The sequence below is a fragment of the Excalfactoria chinensis genome, chromosome 8, assembly GCF_039878825.1.
Source record: "Excalfactoria chinensis isolate bCotChi1 chromosome 8, bCotChi1.hap2, whole genome shotgun sequence".
Lineage (NCBI taxonomy): Eukaryota > Metazoa > Chordata > Aves > Galliformes > Phasianidae > Excalfactoria > Excalfactoria chinensis.
The window spans coordinates 27481822-27507053 of NC_092832.1; the positions used below are offsets into that span (position 1 = coordinate 27481822).

The 25232-nt window shown below is 46.0% G+C and overlaps 1 protein-coding gene across 2 annotated transcripts in view; it reads right to left on the reverse strand.

The window, feature by feature from the left end:
- The window catches only part of NEGR1 (neuronal growth regulator 1), a 184840-nt gene that overhangs the window by 118148 nt on the left and 41460 nt on the right, over positions 1–25232 (reverse strand). The gene's annotated exons all lie outside the window — the stretch shown is intronic.

The window sequence follows — 25232 nt, forward strand, 5'->3', positions numbered from 1 at the left end:
ACAGCATCCAGCCCACAAAGAAAGGCAGGATGCTAACGCTCCTCTTACGCTCTTAAGACTTGGTTCCTAAGGGAAAGGTTTTATATAAATCATATTTTCATAACGTAGACTGAAAAGTGTGGCTAGAGCACTTTCATCCAATTTCTGTAAAGTGTCTTGAATGAGCAAGAAGTACCTATCCCTGAATATAGACTTCTGAGAGAAATTAGGGGAAAAAATGATGTCTTAGTTATAGCTTCCCTAAGGCTGCTTCAAGTGGAGAAATATGGACTTACTTAGCAAATTATCACAGTTGAATTTTACATATACTGTGATACTGGCAATTATTAATGGTTTGCTCAGAGGCTGGGCTCTTCCTCCCCTTCTAAATTCAAGGATGTGACTGAACAAGGAAATAAAGCACATTTCATCAACAGTTATCCTTTTCCCATATGGCAAAAAAAATGAATGAATCACTGTGCGTGTGATTTCTTAGCTTCCTTCGTGAAACCCTTGCTTAAAATAAATGAGCAAAAAAAGGCACCATTGAAGTCAGAAATGGAGTTCCAACCTCAGCGGGACCCTGCTGCGTCCCTGTGCTGGTACCGGCTGCACCACCACTCTCAGTGGAGGAAATACATCTACATATATTTATCGTTTTGACCAAACCTTGGCTTAGAGACCAAACCTCACGTTCTACCAAAAGCGTCAAAATATTTTCAAGGAACAGAAGTGATAAAATGTTCTGATTCCAAAGGAAAGCGTGTTGGTGCAGTCGTGCTTGTGGATGGCAAACCAGTGCTTAGGGAAACAGACATTCACAAGATATTGACTCCAATTTGCCAAGAAACCAGGATCAAGAGGTTCCAAAGGCATTTAAGAGCTTAGAGGTTCACAAAGCTGTGAAATTCATGAGGAATTTGTATTGGTATCAACTCACAGATTTTATAGCTGGCTTTTTCCCTCTGGCATGTACAAAGAGTGTTTGTGAAAGCAGAGTCCTTAAATTAGAAATTGCTTTAAAAATGCTGCTGAGATTCAAGAAAGATCCCCAAAAGATTCATTCTGAAACTACTTCATACGTGATAATAACACAAAACGAGCTCAGTCTCATTGCTGTGTTTCATTAGGGTGGCTAATTGCAGCAGCTTGGCCTGGACACTGCCCTGGCTATGGGCAGCCCCCATGGACTGCTGTGCCTCCCAGCCAGGAGTGTTGGCAGACCTCACGGTCCCAAGCACAGAGGCAGCAGCCATCAGTGCCACCTGTGAGCTCATTCCCTTCCCTTTTTCCTCCTGCATATATTACCAGACAGCCAATATCCCAAGAGAATATGCACAGAGGAAGATAGAACTGAGGGTGATAGATCCCAAAGCATTTGCCAGAGGTGGAGAAGGACTTTCTCCATAACAGCCCATCTCTGCAAACAAGAGAAAAGGCAGCACCGTGGTATGGCAGTGCTCTCACACTGAGCTCTCATCACCTCCATTCTGGAGGGACACGGATGAGCCACCAGGGATGGAGCACAGTGAGGATGGGACTGCCTGGGGCTTGCTTGCCCCCCACTTGAGCAATACCTCATCAGCCCTCAGGCTTGCAGTGCTGGCTTCACAACACAGAGCTTCTCTACTCTGCCTCGTGCAGTATTGATTCTTACAACGAGCTCTGTAAACATCAATATTTTTGTGCTTCAAGTTGACTAAACACAGCACAGTGAAATGTGCCCTGCTGGCTGCACATGTCCGGTCAGAATGGAGAGCAACGGGGCATGTTTAATGGGAAGGGATGGGGACAGTTGGGAAGGGTATGGAAAGGGGAACAGGGCAAGGAGTGGGGGACCAAGTGCCAGAGGGGGGAAGGCAAGCAGGGAGCTGCAGCACGGGGAGGAGGCATGGGGGGCAGCAGGGCTGAAAAGACCAAGATATTTCTGGTTTTGTGATTGTTTTAACTGGCTCCTGCCTGAGCCAGTGCACTCATCTCAGTGAAGAACATCTCTGCTCTTGCATAATTGAGGAATGCTACAAAATGTGGGGCCGCTCCTCCTGGGCCCCATCCCCAGCACCAACCCCACTTGTCCCCCAGTGCTCACTTCACTGTTTGTGAGCTACACGTGGAGCTCCTTCACAGCTCCGACACAAGAACACAACAGCCTTCCAGTGGGAGCTGCACAAAGCTCATTTTTAGAAGGAAACATATTTCCGGTAGGCAACCAGGTGTGCCGCTATTATTTCTGCCATTAATTATGCCACTTATTAATTGTAACTGTTTTCCCCTTACCACGCACAGATTTGAAATAAAATATGCAAACACATTCAGTGTCTACGAAAGGGGACGTTCAGCTGTGAGCAGAGCAGATTTCCATTTTCCTAATGCTATCTGGTGCTTGCCTCTGTCCAGTCACATTAGCCGCTAAATGATTCCAGCTCTATCAGCCCATAAAAATGTGCCAAACCAAATAGGAATTTATAATTCTGAGTAAATAAATCCTACACATAAAGTCCCTCAAGAGCCCCGAATATGTGATAGAAGGAGGTTATGCACTTGGATGCTCGTAATCACAGCACCGTATCCAAAAACGTGATCCGCGTTCCATTGGGAAGAAAACAGCTTTTCAGGTAAATTCTTGACAAGACATAACCTTAATCGCTGCCTCTTCTTCCTGAGCTACAGATGATTTTGACAGAGAAAAACCGAGGACATTTCAGACACATTATGCATTTTGACATTAAGTAACTAGCAATTAGGCAAAGTACATAATTGCATCTTAATGCACCGGAGGAGAAAATAACAAAAAAGTCTGGGGAAAAGCTTTACAAAAGTGGGGGTTTGATGAGAGGCAAGAGGAAAAACAAAACAAAATCCGGGAGGAAAAATAACAGCAACAAAAAGCAGAGCCAGGATGGCTCCTCCTGCAGGCACAGCCACACCAACAGCTGAGCAATGTGTCCCCCAACACCAAGACTTTAAGCACCTGTACATGATATTAAATGGCAGTGATCAGTTTCATTCTAAATAAAACTGTCAATTGAAGTGAATTCTCGCCACTGGTGTGCTCATATTTCTTTGCTGAGTCTTAGGAGTGAATCCCTCTGACCTGAGCGCTCTGACATAAACTAACACCTCTCAGCAAGCGGTGCCACAAAGCTGTTATAGATTTTAAGCCATAAAATACACACCTGAGGTTAAAGCACATATTTACTGGAACGTTTTATTAGCAAGGCGAGCAAGATGTCTCCATACTGAGTTTCTAATGAGCAGCTTTATGGGCAGCATTCCCTGGGTTACTGGGAATGGCACAGAGCGATGCACAACCAGACCCACTGGAGCACTGCACGGTGTTACTGGTGTGTGAATTGCACCATCCCCAGCAGGAACACACGGATGCTGCTTGCTTACTAAATGTGACAATTACAGAGCTGTCACCCATAGCCGTTAACGCAAAGTCTGACCACGTCAACCTTGCTGCTTTAACACAGCAATGCACTCTGATCCCCGAGCGGTGAGCCCACATCTCCGTGCACATCAGCATACTGGCAGCATTAATTGCTCTGCCTGTGGGGCAGCCAGATTAAGAGTGGGGCTGCTCACGGATCTGCTGGAGCAATTTGCCACTTGAGAGTTGTATTAAAACAATTCAGTCCTGCTCTGCTATGTACTACCAGAAAGACAGCAAGGCCCTGAATGGCCAGAGAGGGGCAGCGATGCTGCAAGGGTTCTGTAGCACAGCGCTGTGGGGAGCAGCTAAGGGAGCTGTGATGTTCACCTGGGGCAGAGGACGTCAAGGGGAGACCTCATTGCTCCCCACAGCTCCTGGCAGAAGGCTGGGGAGAGGGGTGGCCTGAAGGACTGAGCAGTGCCTGGGAGCACTGCACTCACTGCCTTTCTACTGTAACCATGTTAAGCAAATATCCTCTACTCTGCTGTAACATTAGGTACAATAGTAAAATTGTGTTAGTATTTGCAGATCTTGGTAGAGCCCCAGTTCTTTAGGAGGGAAAATCAGGCTATGGGAAGGCAAATGGCATCCCAACCATCAAGCTGCAAAGACAGCCACTGACTGATCCCATGGACCTCCTGCACTCCTCAGCAGCAGGTGAAGTCAGCCAGACTTGCTCGACAACACTGACCTAAAACACAGCAAAATAACCCAAAGTTATCCCCATCACAACTTTTTACCTTCAGTAAGAACTACACAACCTCAGCTTCTTCAAACCTGAAAATCCAAGTCCTTTCATGGACACTGCCATAGGCTCACAGCTACACATACAGAGACGACAGCCACGGAGGTGTGTGGAATTCAGACAGTCAAGATTCTTATCTCTGCTTGTTTGGTTTAATGAATTCCTTGCTGCAAAAATAGGTGCCCAATTTCCAAGCAGTGAACTACAGAGAAGAAGGAAAATGCTACCTAACAAAATTAGCCTAAAATGATACATCCAGCACTAAGCAGGAAGGCCAAGGTCAAAAAGAACTCTGTGTTTAGCAGTTTTAGGAGAGCAGATCACACGCAGAGGCAGGACACAGCTGGAATTGCACAATACAATTTACATCGTTGCTGCTGCCACCACTTATTTGCTACTAAACACCTTATTACAAGACCAGAGAACGTTAAGGATGTAATAGCATTCTCCTTCAGAAAGGAAGAACTTTCTGACATCAGTACAAATGGAAACCCCTTGAGACTCGGCACTGATTGGGGTCTGGCAACGAGAAGGGGGTGGTCCTGGGAGGAGATGGGGGTCGGCACAGCCAGGGAGACAGCAACACCCCCACACTGTGCCCCAGGCTGCCAGCATGGTGCAAACATGCGCTGACGTCTCTTCTCAAAGCCTGGCATAATTATTCCATGTCAGAAAAGACACTAAATTGAATGTCCATTTAAAGCAACGATCAAATTGATGCCACTGTTGGAATTAAATTATTTCCTTAGGCTTTTGGCACTGCAACCTAAGGCAATACATGTGTCTAACACAGCACCGGTGCTTGTTTATGTGCTTGTGTAATCAGAAGTGACAACGGAGTGGGGCTGCTTTAAAACAGGACTGCCCTGGGATGGCTCCTCCTTCATGTGGTGGTCCCAGGCAGTGCAGGGTAAACCTTCACAGCACAGCACAGCACAGTGACCTGCTGGGGCAAGTGGGAAAAATAGGAATCATAGAAGAGACCTTAGATCACCAAGTCCAACTAACCAAACTACCCCAGCTCTGGCAACCCTCTGCTAAATCACATCCCTGAGGAATTCACAGTCATAGCACTTGGAAGCTCATCGAGTCCAACCCCAGCTAAAGCAGAATCCTACAGGTTGCAGGAAATGCAGGAGCTGCCACTACAGCTGTTAACTGAACTCCCCTCCAGCACAGGACCCAGCGCAGGAGCTGTGCAACAGAGCCAGCAATGCACCATGCAGTGGGGTGGAGGGAAAGGAGATGCTGTGCTGGGGATGGGAGGTTCGGGGTCTCTGCAGCACTGCCTGGGGTGTGCAGCTGCTTACTGAGATACAAACCACAGTAACGCTCCTAATCATAAAGTGGACAAGGACAACACACCATAAATGCTTTTAAAAGAATGTATTAATGAATTCCATATACAAAGTGAAGTTTAATTATAATTGTAAAGAAATAAGCCTTTAAGGATAAAGCGAATTAACTAAAAGGTGTTGTAGTGAATTGGTATAATGCATGCGCTGGAACTGAAATAGATTTTAAAGGTGCTTTAGCTTTTCTTCTTTGTATAGAAATACAGCAATACATGCAACTAACTTTTCAATAGGCTCTGATCACCAGGGAAAAACAGTTGCTTGGCTTCAGTCTACTCGAACATCCTTTTTGATTGATGCTTGTGTAAGCTCTTCTGCAGATGCTAACAGAATAACAGAAATCAGGTAGTAACACAAACTCTGCAGTGAGGTGAGGAAACTGAACCCACCTCCAGCAGCACAAGCACAGCCCCCACATACCCAGCCCCACTGAAACCTCCCTGCATGCAGAACACACCACCGCCCATTGGATCCTACAGAGCTCAGCATACGCCACACATTGCTCTCTGGAGTTTGGTTTGTTTTGCTCAAGTTGAGCACCTTAAGTCCTCCAGCTTATTGTTCATCATGTTCTTGTCCTATCTCAACTTCTTTTCTGGGTTATCCACATTTCTTTCTTTTCATGAGTAGAGATAAAAATGTCATGGTAACAGGCAAAGTTGTTATGTATATTTGGATGGGCTACCAGGCAAAGGTGAGATCACACTGATAAAAGCACTCCTACCGCTTGCTATCTGAAATGGATGTGTCAGGTTTTACTGAATCTGTCATGAGATGGACCGATACAACTTGATGACCTGAAAAGGCACCCGAGAGCACTTGAGGAAAGGTGTCTTTGCAAGGAGACTCCTGAAACCACCACAACAGAGATCCAGCAATGGAGATTTCAAGGCAAGTTCTGGGGTGTGTTACAATTAACATCACAAAGCTCACACAAAGATGCTGGTGGTACCAGGCAGGAAAAGGAGATGGTCACACAAACCTTTTACAGCTTCCCAAGGTGCCAATACTACTCATGTAAACCCAAAAGGTAGCACACAACCCTCCTGTCCGTGTTGGTTTCCCAGCTCCAGCCTACAGACAGAGCAGTTGTGGATGCCCCCTCCCTGGAAGCATTCAAGGCCAGGCTGGATGGGGCTGTGAGCTACCTGGTCTAGAGGGAGGTGTCCCTGCCTACAGGGGATTGGAACTAGATGATCCTAAAAGTCCCTTCCAACCCAAACCATTTGGTGATTCCATTCTATGGTCCAGTTGGTGGGCAATTGTTTTTGCTTTTGGTGTCACCATTTTCACCACTATTCCTTTCCCTAACTGAAGATGCACATACTGCAGATCTGTCTCAAATTAGGCATTGTGTTATGCAATACGAATTGTACAAAAACATCTAAACCCTACGTAAAGTACTGCTTTGGTATGGCTTGATTTCAAATTTAGAATGGAAGAAGATGCAACGCTTTTCTTCTCTGCCAGCAGAACAAAACAAGGTAATTCTGCATTGCCCAGAAGTGGTTGCAAAAATATGGTTCTTGATTGCAAAAGCCTGCACTAAATGTGAAGCTGGCAGACCCATTAAGCAGCAGAGGGAAGATTGAGAGCACAGTCCTCAGAGAAGGAGCAGCCTGGGGTAGAAGCACAAAGCATGGGGCTGCAGTGCCAGTGCCCTCATTGCAGACACAACTGCTGCGAATGGCACTGGGGTACAGAAAGCCTATGGGCTTTGTTAATAGAAATTGGCTGTTCTTGCACCAATATCAGCAAGATCGGATTCAGACTTTATCAGAATGTCCTGACAAATGTATTTATCCCTATTGAAACAGCTCCTGCTCCGGTGAAAAAGGCACCCAGAGGAAACCATGGTTACAGAAGTTGCCTTGTATGTTAAATAATGTAGCACAAAACCATCTCAAGTCTCTGATCTCATTAGGATCATGCTGTAGCCAAGGATTAAAATAGAGATTAAGAGCGGTGCAGAAGGACACTCTGTCCCCCTGCAGGAGCAGGGCAAGGAAAGCATCTCCTATATTTTAAGTAGGAAAATCCTAAGCCTGTAAGTAGGAAAACATGGAGACTGGCATACGGCTCAGTGGGCACGGTGGGGATGGGTTAGCCATTGGACTTGATTAAATAAACCTTTTGTTTACAGTTGTCAATAGGAATTCATGCAGTTAACCCTTGGCTTGCAGAGGAGCTGAGATGCACAGCACTGTGTCAGAGCAAACTAGCAAAGACAGAAGCAGGGCTGTGCATGGCCCAGAGCCAACAGTTGCACTGCATGCAGCACCTGCACAGAGCTAAGCTGGGACAGGGAGGGGAACAAAGCATATCTGCAGATGCATGAGATGAGAGAAAGAAAAAAAATATAAAAGAAGAAATGAGCTAAAAGGCACTTGAGTTGAAACAAGGAACTGCAGATAAGCATGCAGCTCTGGGTGAGTCATTTACTTGACGAGAGTTTTCAGCCAAACTCAGAATTACCGTTACGCAGAAAGTTCATCATGTGAAAGGAGCACACAGAAATGTTGGCACCTCTCAGACAATAGTCAAGGCTGAATGTCTCAGCGCTGAAAGCCTTTCCTGGACACAGAAGCCCAGCTGGGAGCTGTGGGGGTTCTGCTCCTGCACCATCCCAGCCAGCTGCCCAGGGTTGTAGAGTCGTGCAGGGAAGCAGAGAGCCACTGGGGCTCTGTGTGATCTGCCTGCACTGACCGCGATATCTATCAGCTGCAAGAGGTGCCCCTCCCCTCTCTGCACTGAACGGTCTACGAGGTGCATGGCACCTCCATGCTGCGATGTTTAGCAGACTGCAGCTGCTGCATGGAAGGGTAACATCCAATCCTTGCAGGAACCCTGGTCTGAATTTCTTTGCCACCTGAAGCTATCAATTTCTGCTAAACTAATGGCATTATTTTGTACTCCTCGTGACAAAGAGAGCCGTACTTCTATCTATGTGCAGCTGCCATAGGTATCTCCAGGCATCAGTGCAGAGCTCAGTGGGCACAGGGCTGCACAGAGCTGGGGAGGAGCTGCTCTGAAGCACCTCGCACCATTGCACAGCACTACAGGGGATGACAGCATGGGATTTAGGAGACCCGGGAAGGTATGAGAGCTGCACTAAGGATGGTGAACTGCATGGAGGCATTCTGCTCAGAGGAAGGGAAAATGCAGCACTCTTCAGCCTGGAGAAGGTGTGCAGGAAACCACAAGTGGCAGCAGAAGTGAGGAGTGGTGAACAGCTACTTGTTGTTCCTCGGAACTCAGGAACAGAGGGCTGTCAGAAAAGAATTAGATAGTAGGTGCAAAGTGCACAAAAGAAAGTATTTTTCACATTGTATATAATTAAACTGTGGAACTCATTACCACAGGATGCTGGGGAAGCCAAACACACAAATGGATTCGAAAAGCAATTAGACAAATTAATGGGAGAGAAGTCCATCAGAGCCTGTTAAACACAAAGCCAAGGATGCAGAACACGGTGCTCAACACCAGCCGTGCAGCACACCCAGCGGCAGCATGGTTTGATGGGCACAAGGTGGTATGAGGGGTATGAGGAGGCACAGAAAAAGCTTCCACTGCGGCCCCATGGACCTGATGATTAATCACTCCTGTGAAGGTAATGACTGGAGCTACCAGCAATGGTGCATTTAGGAAGCACAGGGGCTGTTCCTGCCTGGGGATGAGCAGAACTGCCAGCCCTTACTGCACCCCGCCACTGCAGGCTGAGCACACCACTAGTTCATACTATGCTCATGTGTTTTCACTGCCCCAAAACCTGCAGCTAGGGCGACTCTGCAGGATTCAAAACATCATACTGAATTGAAAAGTGTTTTTCTTGTAATTTAGAATCTAAACAGGAGTAAAACAGTGTCAGCCTGGGTTACTGACACTGCTACAGCGAAGGGAGGAGAGCTGAATGCAAACCATTCTGAATGGGAGCATCTCAAAACAAAAGGAGAAAGGGAACAACACAGGAGAAGAAAGGTTACAGTTCCAGCAGCTGTTAGCTGTGTGTTTTCTATTCAAACACACTGAATACCAAATCTTCTTAAGTTATAAATCCCAGCAGTGGGATACGACTCTGAGAACTGTGCTAAACTAAAGAGTTAAGGTGTGACCAAGTGATGCGCTACATGCTAACCCACACAAACATGTCACAGCAGATGGGCTTTGCTCCATTAGAGAGCTGTGGGCACCACCCAGGTTTGTCACCTGCAGAGCTGTAGGGCACAAACGTCACACACTGTGCTGGGTTTGTAGGGAAATGCAAAAGGCAAAAAGAAGCCCATCACCCCAAAATGCGTCAATGATTTCCATTAAACACAACTTCATACTTCCCATTATTTTGATTTTTTTTTTTCTTCTCACAGTGTTGCACCTTTGATTTTCTAAACAGTCATATTGGTTCTACATGCAAACGACCTCCAGGGCAAGGAAATTTCAGACAGCTCTTTGCTAACACCCACGTAATGCTGGTAAGAAATAAAGATGAGATGCCAACACTGTGCACAGTGCAGACAGCACCACCTCCAACCCAGGGCCAGCGGGCTGCATTCATCACCAGTCAGTTACCACAGAGTAACACTGCGAAGCCTGCAAGGCTCTGAGTTGAGTAATTTCATTATAATAAAATAAATCAATTGGCTAAAGAGATGAACACGTTGCCAGAACAACCACAGCTGGCTCTTTGGAAACGTTTAGCAAATACTGTACCAGCAAAAATGTGCCAACAAACAAACAAATGTCCTATGCAAAGAGTACCCATTTGGTGCTCTTCCTAGAGAAGATTGAAACGAGGATTTTTTACAAAGGAAAATTAGCAATGACTATTTTATATCTTATAGTGACTGGAAAGGCTTTTCCGACAGCACAGACCCAACATTTTAATCCCAAGCTGCTGTTTTGTTTCACAGTTATGCTATTTAGCCAGAACCAAAGGTAAGGCTCCAAAGAGCACTCACCACTGCACAGCTGCCCAGGGGGAGATGGGGTCAGCAGCCCTGGGGGGGTTCAGAACCGTGGGGATGTGGCACAGAGGGATGTGGGCAGTGGGCATGCGGGGGTGGACCGGGGGAGCCCAGAGGGCTTTTTCAACCTGAATGATCCTATGATTTTATGGTTGTCTGTTTTAAGAATCCACCTCTGTGCCCACACAAAACACAAATCCTTGCTGCCCAAAGCATCAGCCCTTCTGGATTCCCCCCCCATGAGCACAAGGAGAGCAGCAGAGGCTGTGCAGGGCAGCACTGCTGCCTGTAGCCCTCACAGCTTTCCTGTTTGCCGTCCCAGTGATCCAACACATCCCTGGAAGTCTGCAGAACAAGAAGGTCTGACAGAAAGCTGCACACACCGATTGCTAATGAAGCTCATCAACAGTTGTTTTAATTCTTGCCTTTGACAGCCTATCTTCCCCTTGTGTTAGCATGCAGACAAGCAGAAGCCCTGAGCTCCTGTGTTTAGCAGCAATGCTGTGCACCAGACTCCAAAACTTCCTCTCTTGGTGTCACGAGGCTGAAGCAATAGCAAGCAGTGTGAAGCCCCACTACAGGGCCCAGCTCTGCAAGGTGTCAGCTTCTGCTAAAGCAGGACAGATGTGAGAAAACTGTGAGCTCACATTTCAAGAAATATCTCAGAGAGCGAAACTGCTTGGAGTTCCTTCTGGCCATCATGGCAGGAATGGGACATGCTTGGCTCTACTCCAGACATAGGCAGCGCTTGGCTGTACTCCAAACATGGGCAGTGCTGCCCAGTGGAAGTGATGAGTGAATGTCTGCACAGCCCTACACAGTACAAGTAAATAGCTGTGATAAATAATAACAATTATTCGCCACAAAAAGAAATGTAATAAACAGTGCAGTGCAGCAGGGACAGCCCTTCAGAGCTCACTCACTTGGAACTCCCGACACAGTGGCTCTGGGAGGATTACACTGACAATCCTGCCCACTAATTGGCTGATCCTCACTCCTGAGATCAAGTATGAAAGCTAATTTATTATTCTCTAATTTAACTAAAATATTATCCCAATGAAGGAGCTGTGCAGTAGGAAAAGTGCTGGCACACAGGCACTGAGACATGAGCCAGCTCTGCACAAAGCCACACGTGGGCTGATCATCTCCTGCAGTCCCCAGAACAGAGAAAGCCAAAGTTTGTGTGGCCCAGAATAAACAGCCCCCATACATCCGTCCCTCAGCAAGAAGAAGGAGAGATCAGATCCAGGCTGGAGTGCAATCTGATGGTCAATAATACATTATTTGTTTTTTAAATTAGTTTCTAATGTGCGTTATTAGCATAATGGCCCTGCGCTTGGGCCAGATCTAAGCATGTTCTGGCACTGAAAATAAACAAAAGCAATCAAGTTACATTTACATGGCTGCTAACGAACTGCATGTGGATGCTGGCAGGGTTTGGGGCTCACCCTGCTGAAGGGAACAGCCATGCCAGTGAGTGCAGCCCCAAGCACCATATCCTGCTGTGTGCTTGTTCCCTTGTAGCTTGTTACTCGTAGGACACCCACCCATGCCCACAGAGCAGGGGGGCATGCAGGTCCCACCGTCCCCTGCTGCCATCAGCTCCATCTCCCAGAAAGCACCCCAGGTTCCACCTTCCATCAACCCCTTTGTGTGTTTCCATTTTGCAGTCCGATGGTTTGGCACAAAATTAAACCAGCCGTTCTCTTTTGTAAAGCCTTGAGCAAGTTCACAGCAAGCTCACATTTCCAATTGGACCTTCACACTGGAAGGTGCCATTGACTGTGCCACCTGAAGGTGAGAAGGACATTGCTAAAGGAGCCAAAGAAGAACAAATCTAAAGTTCTTGTGCCTTTGTAAAAATGAGAACTATTTTAGATATTTTTGAGCCATCTGATCTATGTAAAGGCAGTTCAGAGATAGAAGTAAAAGACTTCAATTCATTTTAAAGGTGTAAGCAGTGAGCTTCTGTTTACAACCTCAGGAGCCTGCAGACCTGCAGGATCCTGGGCATGGTGAGCACAGGGCTGAGGGGCTGAGCTCCAGAAGGAAGAGCTGTGTTGGGCCCAAACCTTGCTCTCTGCTGTGCAGCTTTCTGTTGTTCCCGTGCAACACAAAGATGACGCGTTTTCAATCAGCAGCAATTCATTTAGAAGGCGGTGGCAGTAAACACTTTGGGTAGCATCTAATACCTGTAATACTGATGGTTATTACCTAACTGCACACAAGACAATCTAGCAAAGTGTATGTGATTTTGTACATTTGGATTAACTCTTTACTTCCCCACTGTGATTTAATCATAATGTCACTATGCTGAGAACTCAGCAAACATTTCAAACCACACAATGCATTCTGCAGTCACTCTCTGGTTACGAGTGAGCCAAAGCTAACAGCAAGGTTCAAAGAGGTGCAAGCCATTCAGCTCTGTGGTTCCGATGGCTGAAGCCCATGGTCTGCAGGAGAACTGTTCCATGTGAGCATGTAAGATGGATTTACCACCCATACCCCATACAAGCCATCAAAATTCTACCAGATTCTCTTTGATCAGCTCTGGACAGCTTCATCCAAACACACCATGGAAATTAGCAATGGAAGTCAAGTTACAACTCAGCATCGCTGCTTGGGATTGCTGTGCTCAGGGTCCCATGCCTGGGCTCCCACTGCCTGCAGGCGCTGTGCTCACAGCCCCCATGCCTGTGGCTGCTCCCAGTCCCAGCATCAATTCTGGGGAGAATGAGAGCAGCCCCGAGAGCAGCTGTGTGCATCCTGCAGGCTGAGCCCTGTCCCATCCATCCTCACCCAGGGCACCACTTCCAGCACTCTGCTCACTGCAGGACAGGCAGCACAGCGGGGCATGCACGCCCTGCACCCAGCCCTCAGGACACAGCTGTGCTCATCCACCTGGGTCGGAACCTTCTGTTCCTTTTCAGGATGCCACTCAGTTTCCCTTATAAGCAGAACTTACAAAAATTGTACCAGAGATTTCCAATGTAAGACAAGCTGTTTTTTATATTATAAAAACTGTCAAAAGTTGAATTGCTGCTCTGCATCCTATCATTTTTCATTTCCTCTAATCTATCCCAATCGCTGTGCTTGCAGCGCGGCTGTCATGTTCATTTCTTTCCAACCTAACTACAACTTTATCCTAAAACAACTTCTCTTTGTAATGGAGTAATTCAACAAAAATAATCCAGCAATACACATTTCTTGTTACTCACAAATAAGCAACTTGCCAAAATGCTCCCAAACACACACTCGAGCAATTTCAATTCACTGGCTAAATACAATTAGTAACCTCACATCTTTTTCAAAAGGCATTGGCATCACTTTACAATTCATTATGGGGACCATAGACAAACTGTCTTATAAATCCAATATCAGTAAATGAATCAGAAGAGCGGTAATTACCGACAATTGGGGCAGGTTAGCGGAGCGTCTCGGGCTGCTGCAGTGCCATACTAATGGGCCAGGGCTCACCACACCTCTGCAGCAACTCAACTGCTCTGCCTGAAGACGTCTCCTTTCTGGGGCTCTGTGTGCAGACTGCAAACCTGAAATTTCTCTGTTGTAAGGGATAGAAGCAGAAGGGCACGTGGCTGTGGAGAAAAGCCAGAGCTGTCAGACCGGTGCTGTGAATTCTGAGTGCTGGCACCAACAGCGCCGCATGGATGAGAACCAGGACACGATCCTGCAAGCAGATGGAGGTGCCACACAAATGAGAATGGCTGCAGCCTTCCTGATTTCCACAGAGACCACAAAAACCCAAAGTGGGTAAGAAGTGTGCAAGTATCCTGTGTGCCATCCACTGCGTGCAAGTCAGAACATCGCTCTCTCACACGCTTACTCTTAACCCAGCCCCAGAGCTCGGTGATGACAGAAAGGCCATTCAACAGCAGGCAGTAGTCCCTGAAAGCCATGCTGCCACTAGGCTGCAACCAACATCCCCAGAAGTGCAGAGAGGATGCACACAGCTCCTGCAGCCCCTCTGCCTGCTACAACAGCTCCTGCAGCCCCTCTGCCTGCTACAACAGCTCCTGCAAGGCTTTGCACCCAGTGTGGGTGAAACTGATAGAAACATCGAGCTGTCGTACTTCAATTGTTCCTCAGTAGGAGTGAAGTGAGAATTAGAACAAAATAACACACATATTGTGTTTGCAGATGAGAGAACAAAGTATGCACATTTCTGAGATGATTTTTGAATGCTCTTACATTTCCAGGGGGAGTTTAATATCTATTCTTAAAAGCAGCACTCAAATAATGGGGCTTTGGCTGAATAGAGGGAAAAACAAAAAAAAAAAAAAGAAAGAAAGAGGGCCAGAGGTAGAAAAGGAAAATATCCTCAAATTGGAGCTTTCTGTGCTGGGGCAACCCTCAGTGTAATCCACCTTGAAAAGTAGAGGTTGAGAGGTACCACATCCATCCTTTCTATTATCAAACAAACTACGCAAAGCTGTGGGAGGTGGAACAAAAATGGCTGCAGAATTTCACAGACTCGCAGAATGGCCTGGGTTGCAAAGGCCCACAGTGCTCATCCAGTCCCAACCCCCTGCTATATATGCAGGGTCGCCAACCAGCACACCAGGCTGCCCAGAGCCACATCCAGCCTGTCCCTGAATGCCTCCATGGATGGGACATCCACAACCTCCTTGGGCAACCCATTCCAACTTGCTGGGCCCTGTTCTTCTTGGCCTGCTGTGACAGCTCCATGAGGACAACACGCCATTACTGCTTCCAGCCCTGAGTCCAAGTGGTATTGCACTCACAGCCCAACACTCAGAGTGAACAGCAGGACCTGGCCAGCAGAGCTGTACCACCTGAATGGTGCTCACTGCAGTCAGATGCTGCGCTGAGCTGAGGGAGTGGTCCCTCCATCATTCACTTATGCTGATCTCCTATTTCCATCTCACGTGTTTTTCTGAGCTAAGACACTGCTCTCACTGCTGCCAGTTGCTCTGTTCCCACTGTTTTCTTTGCTTAAAAATCTAAACTTGTGGATAAAAAGCTTCAAAGTGAACTGATAATTTCTAAAATAGATAAATATGAAGCAATGGAGACTAACCAATGGGAAAAGCAGAAAAATACCTACTTGAATGTACCTGTGACTCCTCCTTGCCTTTTCCCTTTGGTCAGATTTCATATAAGTTTAATATTTCAGATGAAACATGTCTTAGTCCTTAACCTGACAGCATAAAAAATGGAGCAGCAGGAGAAGTGAAGCCATAAGTCATTGTCCCGCTCAGATCCATTGGCCCAGGTTGCTCTGCCCCAGCACCTGGAAGGGAGCAGCTTGTGCCAAGGCTGGCACAGGAAAGGGACCTGTATGTGCACTGGGAACAAGGATATGAAACGCTCACTTGTTACTACAGTGCCTTCCATACAGTGATTCCTCCTTCAAACAATATTGCCTTATGGCATGGAATGCAGTCTCTGCTTCTGTCTGGATGCAGCAGGAGGCACTGGGGACCAAGAGTGGAAGAAGCTGATTTGTTCCTCCTCATAACATCCATACAGCTTGCTGCTCCCCAGCAGCTTCTCCAGAACAGGGCTCTCTGTGCAGAGCAGCCTAAGGCTGGGCTGTTACCAGCACTTCTCATCACACTTGTCTATTTTCATACAAACTTTCTTGTTTTTCTGTCACCCACCTTTGTGAAGGTACACTTACTTTGGGGGTGGTGCCTTCAGCAATGGACCCTCCTTTCTCTCCATCATGCTGGCATTACCCATTGCAAACAAAGCAAAGTTCATTCATCAGCAAGTAGCTAAAACAAGAGAGCTTGGCTCAAAGAGCTCCTGATGAAAGCCACACAGGATTACAGGGAACAACAAAGGAGGCATATGGCACTGCAGCAAAATAGACAGACTTCCAAACTGTCCCTTGGATGCATCTTCATTGGTCACTGCTTAATCCAGACTTGTTTGTACTTTGAAAAAAAATGAAGAATGAATAAATCACCAACGTGTGCTATTAAAAAAACCTCCAGCACGCAATAGTTCATCAGTTCCAAATATTGAAATGTTCAGCCTACAAGTGGATATTGCTCAATTTGAATTCCATGCAGTTATATAAGAAAGTCAGGCAGATAAATATATAGGCTGGAATCCATCTCTAGATAATAATGTAAACACATAGATATAGACCATATAAACTACAGAAGAAACAACAGATTAATAGAAATGAAGATATGAGGATCTTCTTTTTGACTGCCCTACATTCCATGTGTTGCTCTCTTCTCACACTGCACCCTGCTCTCTTACATGCCGAGTTGCACTGCCTGCACAGACCCTCTTTTCCCATTCCAGCCCTACAAGGCTGTATGGGAAGGAGGTGGGACATGCTCACACAAAACCCCAAACTACAGGAATAAAGTCTCAAGGTACTCCTAGGACAGGTTTGGAGGTCGTTCCTGCTGTGTCTTTGTAAATCAAAGAGCAGTTTGGTTTGATTGTCATTTGGACTGCAGAAGAACAAAGATCCCATCCAGGTGTTTGCTGTTATTCTGTCCTCTAAGCTATACACGTGTAAGAAGAAAGGCTCCAAGTAATGCTTTGTTTTGCAGGTACTGAAGTACAAGCAAGTACCATAAGAGAAGTCAAAGACCATATGACAATCTGAGCTCTCATTATCTATAAGATGTCTATGTGCAGCTTTAAAGATAATACCTGTATCTATACACGTGTGTGTATCCACATATACACACACACACACACACCAGAGCCATAAAATACTGCTGAACATTCAGAATGAAATCCTTTTACAAAACCTTACAAACATAACTGAGGTTGACTCCACTACAAGCTTGCTTTCCAAATCTCCTTTTCGTTGGCTCCACGGACTGCACTCACTGCTCTCCAATGATTGATTTGTCTCAAGACCTTTAAGAAATTGATATTTTATCAAATATTTCATCCGTTTTGTTTTCCTTCCTGAAAGGATAATTGTTTTAACATTTCATGAATCGTCTTCTGTTGAGGACAAGGCTTTTGTTAGATATTTTCCCAAGATGGGATCCGATGTGGCATTAGAGCTAACTGTGCTCAGCAGGACACCTTTGAGCACAAGGCAAATATTTCCCCAAATTATGTATTTTAATTAACTTTTTTTCAAATCATTTCATGTTATCCCACAGCTGCCAGTGCAGTTCAGTTTACTCGCAGGTTTTGTGAAGATTCCAATCATTTCCATAACATTTTATTTCTCCCCTCCACAGACACACACCCAAAGCCACCGCGATTAGTGGCTTCTTTGGAGGCAGTGGGAGCTGCTGAAGACTAAGTGGGTTCTTTTGCAGGATGTTGACTCACATTTCTCTGCACACGGATAACAAGCAGAAGAAGCAACTGACTTGATGTGACGTGCCAGGAGAAGTCACGTGAAGGACCGTGCAACTTGACCTCATACATAGAAGCAGTGACTATCTTCAACAATGCTTTGAGAAGTGAAGTAGCTGAGAGAGGAACAGTCCCCATGACATTGCAATTATGCAAAGGTGACATATAAATAAAACCTCCAGGCAAACCGAGCTGCCTTTTCATATCAGAATTGAAATAATTCTCAGATTACGACTAAATTTTTGTGAAAACTGTCATATCAATTAGGGGTTTTAAGGAAACCGAAGTCATAGATAATGCATTGTGCATAACAAACTGACATTTTGATACGCAGCCAGCAGACATGAAAAAAATGACAGCTGACTCCAAAAAGTCCAGAAAGATACTTAAATTGGTAATGCTGAAATGAATAAATTAAATGAGCAATTACCAGTATGTTTGACAAAGCATGATATAACAATGCATTAAGCATATATTAGCTCGGTCTTTACTCACTGATCTTTATCTTTCTTTAATTAATGAATTTAATTGACTGGAAGGGTGATTTAAGAACAGTGTTTTACAAAAGAAGTGGAAAAACTGTGTTCTACTCAGAAGAAGTGAGGCAAAGAGGAAGCAATGGCTTGTGAAAGCTATGGGGAGCAGCTCTTATCAGCCTCTACCTGGTGACAAAAACTTTTAGGAGAATCATTAACAACTGTCCTTCTCACAAAGAATAACTTACCAAGATTAAGGCCAGGAACATACAAAAAGAGGAATTCTAACAGAATTGGAAGGACTCATAAAGAGTATATGCTTGAACTATAGAATGAGTTGAGGCTAAAAATGTCAGCTGGAGTTGAGTCCTGGGGATTCTCATTATAGTCAAATGGATCAGGATTTTCCTAGTGCTAGACGAGGGGGTAGCATAAGGACCAACGCAACCATAAGTAATGAATTCAGTTAGCACAAAACCATCTATTGCTTAATGTGAAGAAAAATAATAACACCAAGACAGCTAAAAAAACCAAAGAGATTGTCTAGCATGGGAGAAAAATGCCTCTTTTATATTCTGCAAAGTGGTGACAGGATGAGGGGAAATGGCCTCAAGTTGCACCAGGGTAAGTTTAGGCTGGGTATCATTAATACTTCTTTACAGAAAGGGTTGTTAAGCACTGGAATGGGCTCCCCAGGGAGGTGGTTGAGTCACCATCCCTGATGTGTTTAAGAACCATTTGGATGTGGTGCTGAGGGACAGGATTTAGCAGAGGGCTGTTAGGGTACTATGGTCAGGTCACGGTTGGACTCAATGATCTTGAAGGTCTTTTCCAACCTGAGCAATTCTATGATTCTACAAAGAGTTTGATGTCACGTTTTTTTTCAAAAGCTGTGCTCTGGCACAGAAGTGTGCTTGAGCAAACTCAACCTCTGCAAGCAGTTATGCACATCCACTGCGAAAATGTCACTCCATGGGTGAGGCACATTATGACGGGGTGCTGTGATGAGCCCACTTCGGCTCTTGGCTTGTTCTACCAAACATGAAATAATAAAATCAACAAACATACTCCATGTCCTGAAGGGGAGATTTTTAGAAAGCATATCCCAGAAGGAGCAATCGCTCACTCCTTCGTGATGCTTCTGAAAACAAAATAGAATAAAGGGAACGGGGAAGTCAGTAAAGGAGCTACAACAGCAGCTCAAGGAGCTCCTCTGTGGAAAAAGAGCCAGGGGCAGCCCAAGGCACTGGGTGAGAAGAGCACCTGGTGTCATCTGCTGCTGCTAATGTAGCTGAAGGAGAGTCAGAATTTTATTTGCCTTACAGCATTAGTGGTAGAAGAAGAGAGAATATGGATGCTAAAATGTACAGCCTGCCAGCATGTGTCATCCTTCAAACAAATGGCTGAAAATATATTCAGCATCTCAGTGACCCAAACACAGCACTGAAACGAAAACACGAGTATCTGTGGAATGCAGAGGTCCTCTACATAATCTGGGTTGAGATTTTCTTTTGGCTTTTATGTGATAGATTTCCTTTCTCAGCGTTGCTGCACAAGTTGACATAACACGATGTCATCAGCAAGGAGAAAAGTGGGCGGTTGGGGTGTTAATTCCTGCCTTGCAAAGTTCTCCACTAAATCCACAAACCCCCAAACCAAGTCCATCGCTACAAGGATAATCTGATATAAACAATTGCTTGGATAAAGCCAAGAAGACTTTGAACTCCATTTATTGAACATGCAGTTGTTTTCATCTGTAATTTTACCACCACAGAATAACTGCAACATCTCCTCAGCTGAGCAGAGTTTAGTTCCAAAGAGCCATTTCTCGTGGCTTCAGTGAATTCTCAGTGTAACACAGCAATAGCTGCTAATCATTCATTAAATCTTGTCACTCGGATTTGGTTGCTGGGGGTTAGTTATTAATTTATTCATTTTTTTAAGGCAATGAACAAATGGTAAAAGTATTTGCAGGTCTGAGTTTTGGTCAGGAAGCTCAGAAAACCTTTGGGAGAACAAGTTATCAGAACCATTCAGGCAGACAATAACGACACACACCCACAGCTCTTAGAGGGAAATGGGAAGAGTATTTTGTTGTTGGCTTTTGGAGAGCAGGAGCACAGCACCGCCGATCTGTGCACACAGGAGCGGCCAATCGGTCACTGTCTGCAGCACAAACTGTGCTGAGGACGGCTGTCAGAGGAACTCTGCAAAGCAACAGCAGACATCCGATTGTGTCTGACTTGCTTTGTTCATGGTCAGGCACGCTACTGACTAGCCAGAGAACCATTTATCAAGCGTTTTAATAATCCTATAGCTGGGCAGCTCCCTGGCATCACACCCAAGGGTCCAGAATAACAAGCTTGTGTAAAAGCTCTGGTAGTATTAAATATTAAAATAGTGTTAAATATTAAAACAAAACCTCTTAAAGATGAAACAGAAGCAAAAGTCACAAACCATTCCATTACTTTACTTAATTCTATCTGCAAACGTTTAGAAACAGGAATGGCCTTGGTGCCTGTGAGAAAGCAAAGTAACCACTATGTTGGCCATCACCTTCCTCTCGGCTGCAGAAAAGTTGATAAGGAAGAGCTTGTGTTTTTGTGACAAATCCCCCCTCCTTTTCTCCTTTCTGCTGACTGCCACAGGCTCAGTATGAGCGAGAAGGGGCACCCAAGAGAGCACTCCTTTGAAGTGTTACCTAACCTGCTACTACGGTGTGAAAAAAATTCTTTCAGGGGAAAAAAAAAAAAGCATCCTTTGGTTTTTGTATAGTTGCTGAGGCTGGTCAAACCTAAAACACCCCTTTGTTTCTCTATGTTCAGTGAGACTGTTCAGAGCTGTGTGGTACTCCATGGGTGCAAGGCCTTCCCCAGTTGCCTGGCTGTGCACTCAAGGATGAGCAGGACATGGAAAGGGGAGGGCAGGGAGGCAAGTGAGAGCAGCAATGCTGGGCTGCTCCTTTGCCTGGAGCTGGGCACCTTAAGGAACTGCAGGAGGCACAAAGTCTCAGTATAGACAAGCTGGGCATCAGAAGGACCCTGAATGCGTATCAGGACCCGTGCTGGTGGTCCATAACCGTCAGAACGACTTGTGAAAGCACCCAAGCAAAAACACGCCTTGTCATCATTTACAACAGCAATTAGGAGCCAATTTGCTACGCCATGTCTGTGTCGGTGTGTTCAGATGTGCCGAGATGCGCTCCCTCCTGATGCTTGTCTCAGCCAAACGCCACAAGGATGCCCCCAGTACCGAGGGACTGAGCTCTCCCAGCACTCCATCCATCCCGCCAGCACTGCACAGCCCGGCCGCCAGCCCAGGCCCAGAGCAAGCCTTTCATTCCATGCACAGTCACCAAAATTGGATAAATAGCCTTAATTGTTCTTTGTTTGTATGAAGATAGAAAAAGCACATTTGAAAGACGATAAGAATGAAAAGTAAACAGGGTCTGCAGCACCTCTCAGAATAATTACACCTTTCTGCATCTCCCTGTGTAACCATGGAAAATAACTGCTCTGTGCTCAGCACGGCAATTCACTCCCATTAGTCATTCCCGATGCTGAATTACCTTTTCACAAACAGCCAGTTTGTGAACAATTAAACCATCATAAAAATGGGATTTTTCTCCTCACACAGCTTTGGGATGCAGCTCATTGAAGACATTTTTCTCATTTTCACGGGAATCTTCCCTTCTGCAGCAAGTACCAGCGGGTTTTAACAACATTCCCTCCAAAACCAGCCATGAGATGACACCAGGACAGTGAGGCTGAGCGGGCAGCAGGAGGGCAGCCGGCACTGGAAGGTTCCAGCCCGAAGGAGCCTGCCCCACACTCAGCCTCTCTCGCTGCCTTCCCTCCCTTGGCACATTCCCTCCCCTCCTCTGGAGCAGAGCTGCCTTTCTGCAGGATTTTAAACCAGTTCTGTATCACCCCTGTACGCGTGCAGGGATGCTGTAAATGCAGAGTAACAAACTTTGCTGTAATCAAATGCATTCTATGTTTGTATAGCCACCACATCCCCATCAGGGCATGCTATTTACGTCCCAAGTATACTGCTTTTACATAAGCAAAGCTTTGCTATAGAGGCAACAGATACAACAAACTTTTCTGACTTTGCTGTTGTTGGATTTCATTGTTCCATCCCACCTTCTTCACTATTTGTACAACATGTGAGAAAACCACATCTCATATTGCCCCACTCAAGTTGCTTCTGAGGAGCTCCTTCACTTCTGGTCTCAGCACAACTCCATAGCACCCCACAGGTGGCTGCGGTCCCCACAGCCAAGGCTGGGAGCTTGGAAAACGGTGTTTAAGAGACAAAATCTCTAGACTCTGGGCAGCCTGGTCTGGGGGGACTGAGGTGGATTTCCTGAGGAGATGTGAGCACTGCCTGCCCAGAGCTGCCAGCCCAGCCCCACAGTTTGTGTGCTGCCACCGAGCACCATCAGATGGCAAAGTCAGAAAGCAATCTGTTTATTTATTTTTTTAATGTGTAATATCCCATTTTCACATTCTTCTGCTAATAGAATGAAAATGGGAACCATTCCATGTTGGCCTCAAAGAAGGACCCTTTGCTGGCTGATTCATTGGTTTTTTTGTTGTTGTTGTTCGTGTTGTCGTGGTTGTTTTTTTAACTGCAATTTCCCCACTAAAACCTAAGGAGGCACTGCAGGGATATTTCAGCAGCTGTATATTATTATTATCCCACTGCAGGGATATTTCATAGTTCACAACAGGAAACAAGTTCTCCAAGTCCTTCAATGAATACTGAAATGCAAACACTGCAGCGTGGTACTGTGTTCTACCCGAATTACATCCTCTGCCAGCCCAGCAGAAGCTGAGTAGATGGCACTGCCTCCCTCCCTGCTTCCCCGGAGGGAAGCACACAGCAGGATAGAGCTGGCAGCAGCCTCGGGGAGGGACCAAGCAGGGCACTAACATGGAGATGGTTAGAAATGCTCCAAAGGGAGCTGTCAGAACCAATATCCAATTTGAAAGCACGCACCATGTTATTTTTCTTAACTCCTCTACGTGCCAATGTACAATTTTGCCATTGTATCCTACACGTGGCTCTGCCTATTTGGTTATTTCACCTCATTCCATATGAGGACAGCTGAGGACACCCCGACAGCACACCCTGCACTCCATCAGAGCCAACTTCAGCACCAGCACTGCTCATCAGACATCCCCGGTGGCCATCAGGTCTCCATCAGCCTACTGCTGAGATGCTGATGGTGCTCAGTGCCCTGGAGGTGCTCGCTGGGAGCTGGCACCATGCATAGTGGACCTACCGAAAACAAGGCTTGGAGCCCTCCTTGAAATACAGCCTTACACAGCAAGGAGAAAGGCCATCTGGGGTCAGAAGCCACAATAACTACAAAAAAACCCTACAGGCACTGAGGTTTTATCATCTTAGGCTCGAGGGCTAAATGTGATGAGGCTCCTGAATGGGCTGTGCTTTGCCCCAAGGGCTGCCCTGGTGCTCTGGGTGGGCAGCCCATAGAAAGCCCTGCTCTGATTCAACACAGCAAAGGATCACCATCTGTGCATTGTGCAGGAGTCAGAACAGAGTGGCTGGAATTCAATAGCACTTCCAAGAGACGCATTTCCTACTGTTAGATGTGTCACTTGTAAAATTATGGCAAAAAGCCAGTGATAAACCTCATCACTTGTTCCCACCAGCACACAAAAGTATCTCGGACTGAGGAAACCAGCAGCCTGATGTAGCAAGACAGCACAGCTCTCAGGTACAGAGTGCAGACACCAGTGCAGTTTACTGAAACTGAATCACAAGCATTTGAAAAGCGCTTTTGTAAGAGCACATCCTATCCTAACTTTTGAATATTCAGAGGCAAAGGGAGAGGCATTAGAGGCATTGGAGGCATTAGAGGCATTGGAGGCATTGGAGGCATTGTTTTGCCCCAAATACTTGTATTTAATGATTTTATTATACAGATATGACCGTCCCCTTCTCACAGGGAGGGAGCATTATGCAGAAATCCTGCTCATTTCTGGAGGCCTTGTAACAAGACCCCATTGTGCCTCCGAGCATCCTCCTGAGCTCCAGCACTGCACATCACCACAGCCACAAATGCTGCAGCACCAGAGACCTGACCTGCTGCTCAGTTTAGTTTCTTCCCCCCTATTTAATCTTTCTCTCCCTTTTTAATCTTTCTCAGCACAGAACAGTTATAACCTGATTAATTAAGCTGGCCACTCCACTGAGATTTGTAAATTGGGTTATAAACTGGGCAATTAATAGCCATTATAAATGTGAATATAGGTTGGTGTTGTGCTTTTTGGTGTGAGGCACTGGCAGCCCCTCCCCTGTCCCCAGGCAGCTCAGTGGCCCGGCCACCCCCTTTCCAGTGGGTTTCAGATTGCAGAACTGAATTCTGAAAGGAAACAGAATTACTTGTTATGGAGAACTTCCTTTGAGGACTGCAGTTTGTGTCCACTATGATTCTATGATTCTTGTGTGCCTTCCATGAAGTCTTCAGCTTAGCAAACCAGCACAAGTCCTGCAGATTTACCCCACTGAAGATGGCTCATCTAAATTTTATACCGTTTTCCTTGTGAATTCCCCATGATATTCTTTATAGGGAGTGCCATGTGGTGTTTGGAAGACTTTTCAGGACACAGTAACACTAAAACCAGAGCAGAGCAGTGCCCAAGGGATGTGCCATCCCCCAGGAGCAACTCACAAACTGCAGCCCTGGATCTCTGGAGACACCTCCACCGTAACCCAACCAGTCCCAGCATGGGGACTCACAGAATGTTTTAATTATATGGGTGATCTTCCTGACACCAGATGAACTGGCTGGTTATTATGAACACAGGCACACTTTGATAAGAACACCCTGAAGCTGCCACACGTTCCCTGCAAAAATGTTTCAGTCTGCTTTTTAAGACATCTCCAGGCTGGATGTGGCTCTGGGCAGCCTGATCTGGT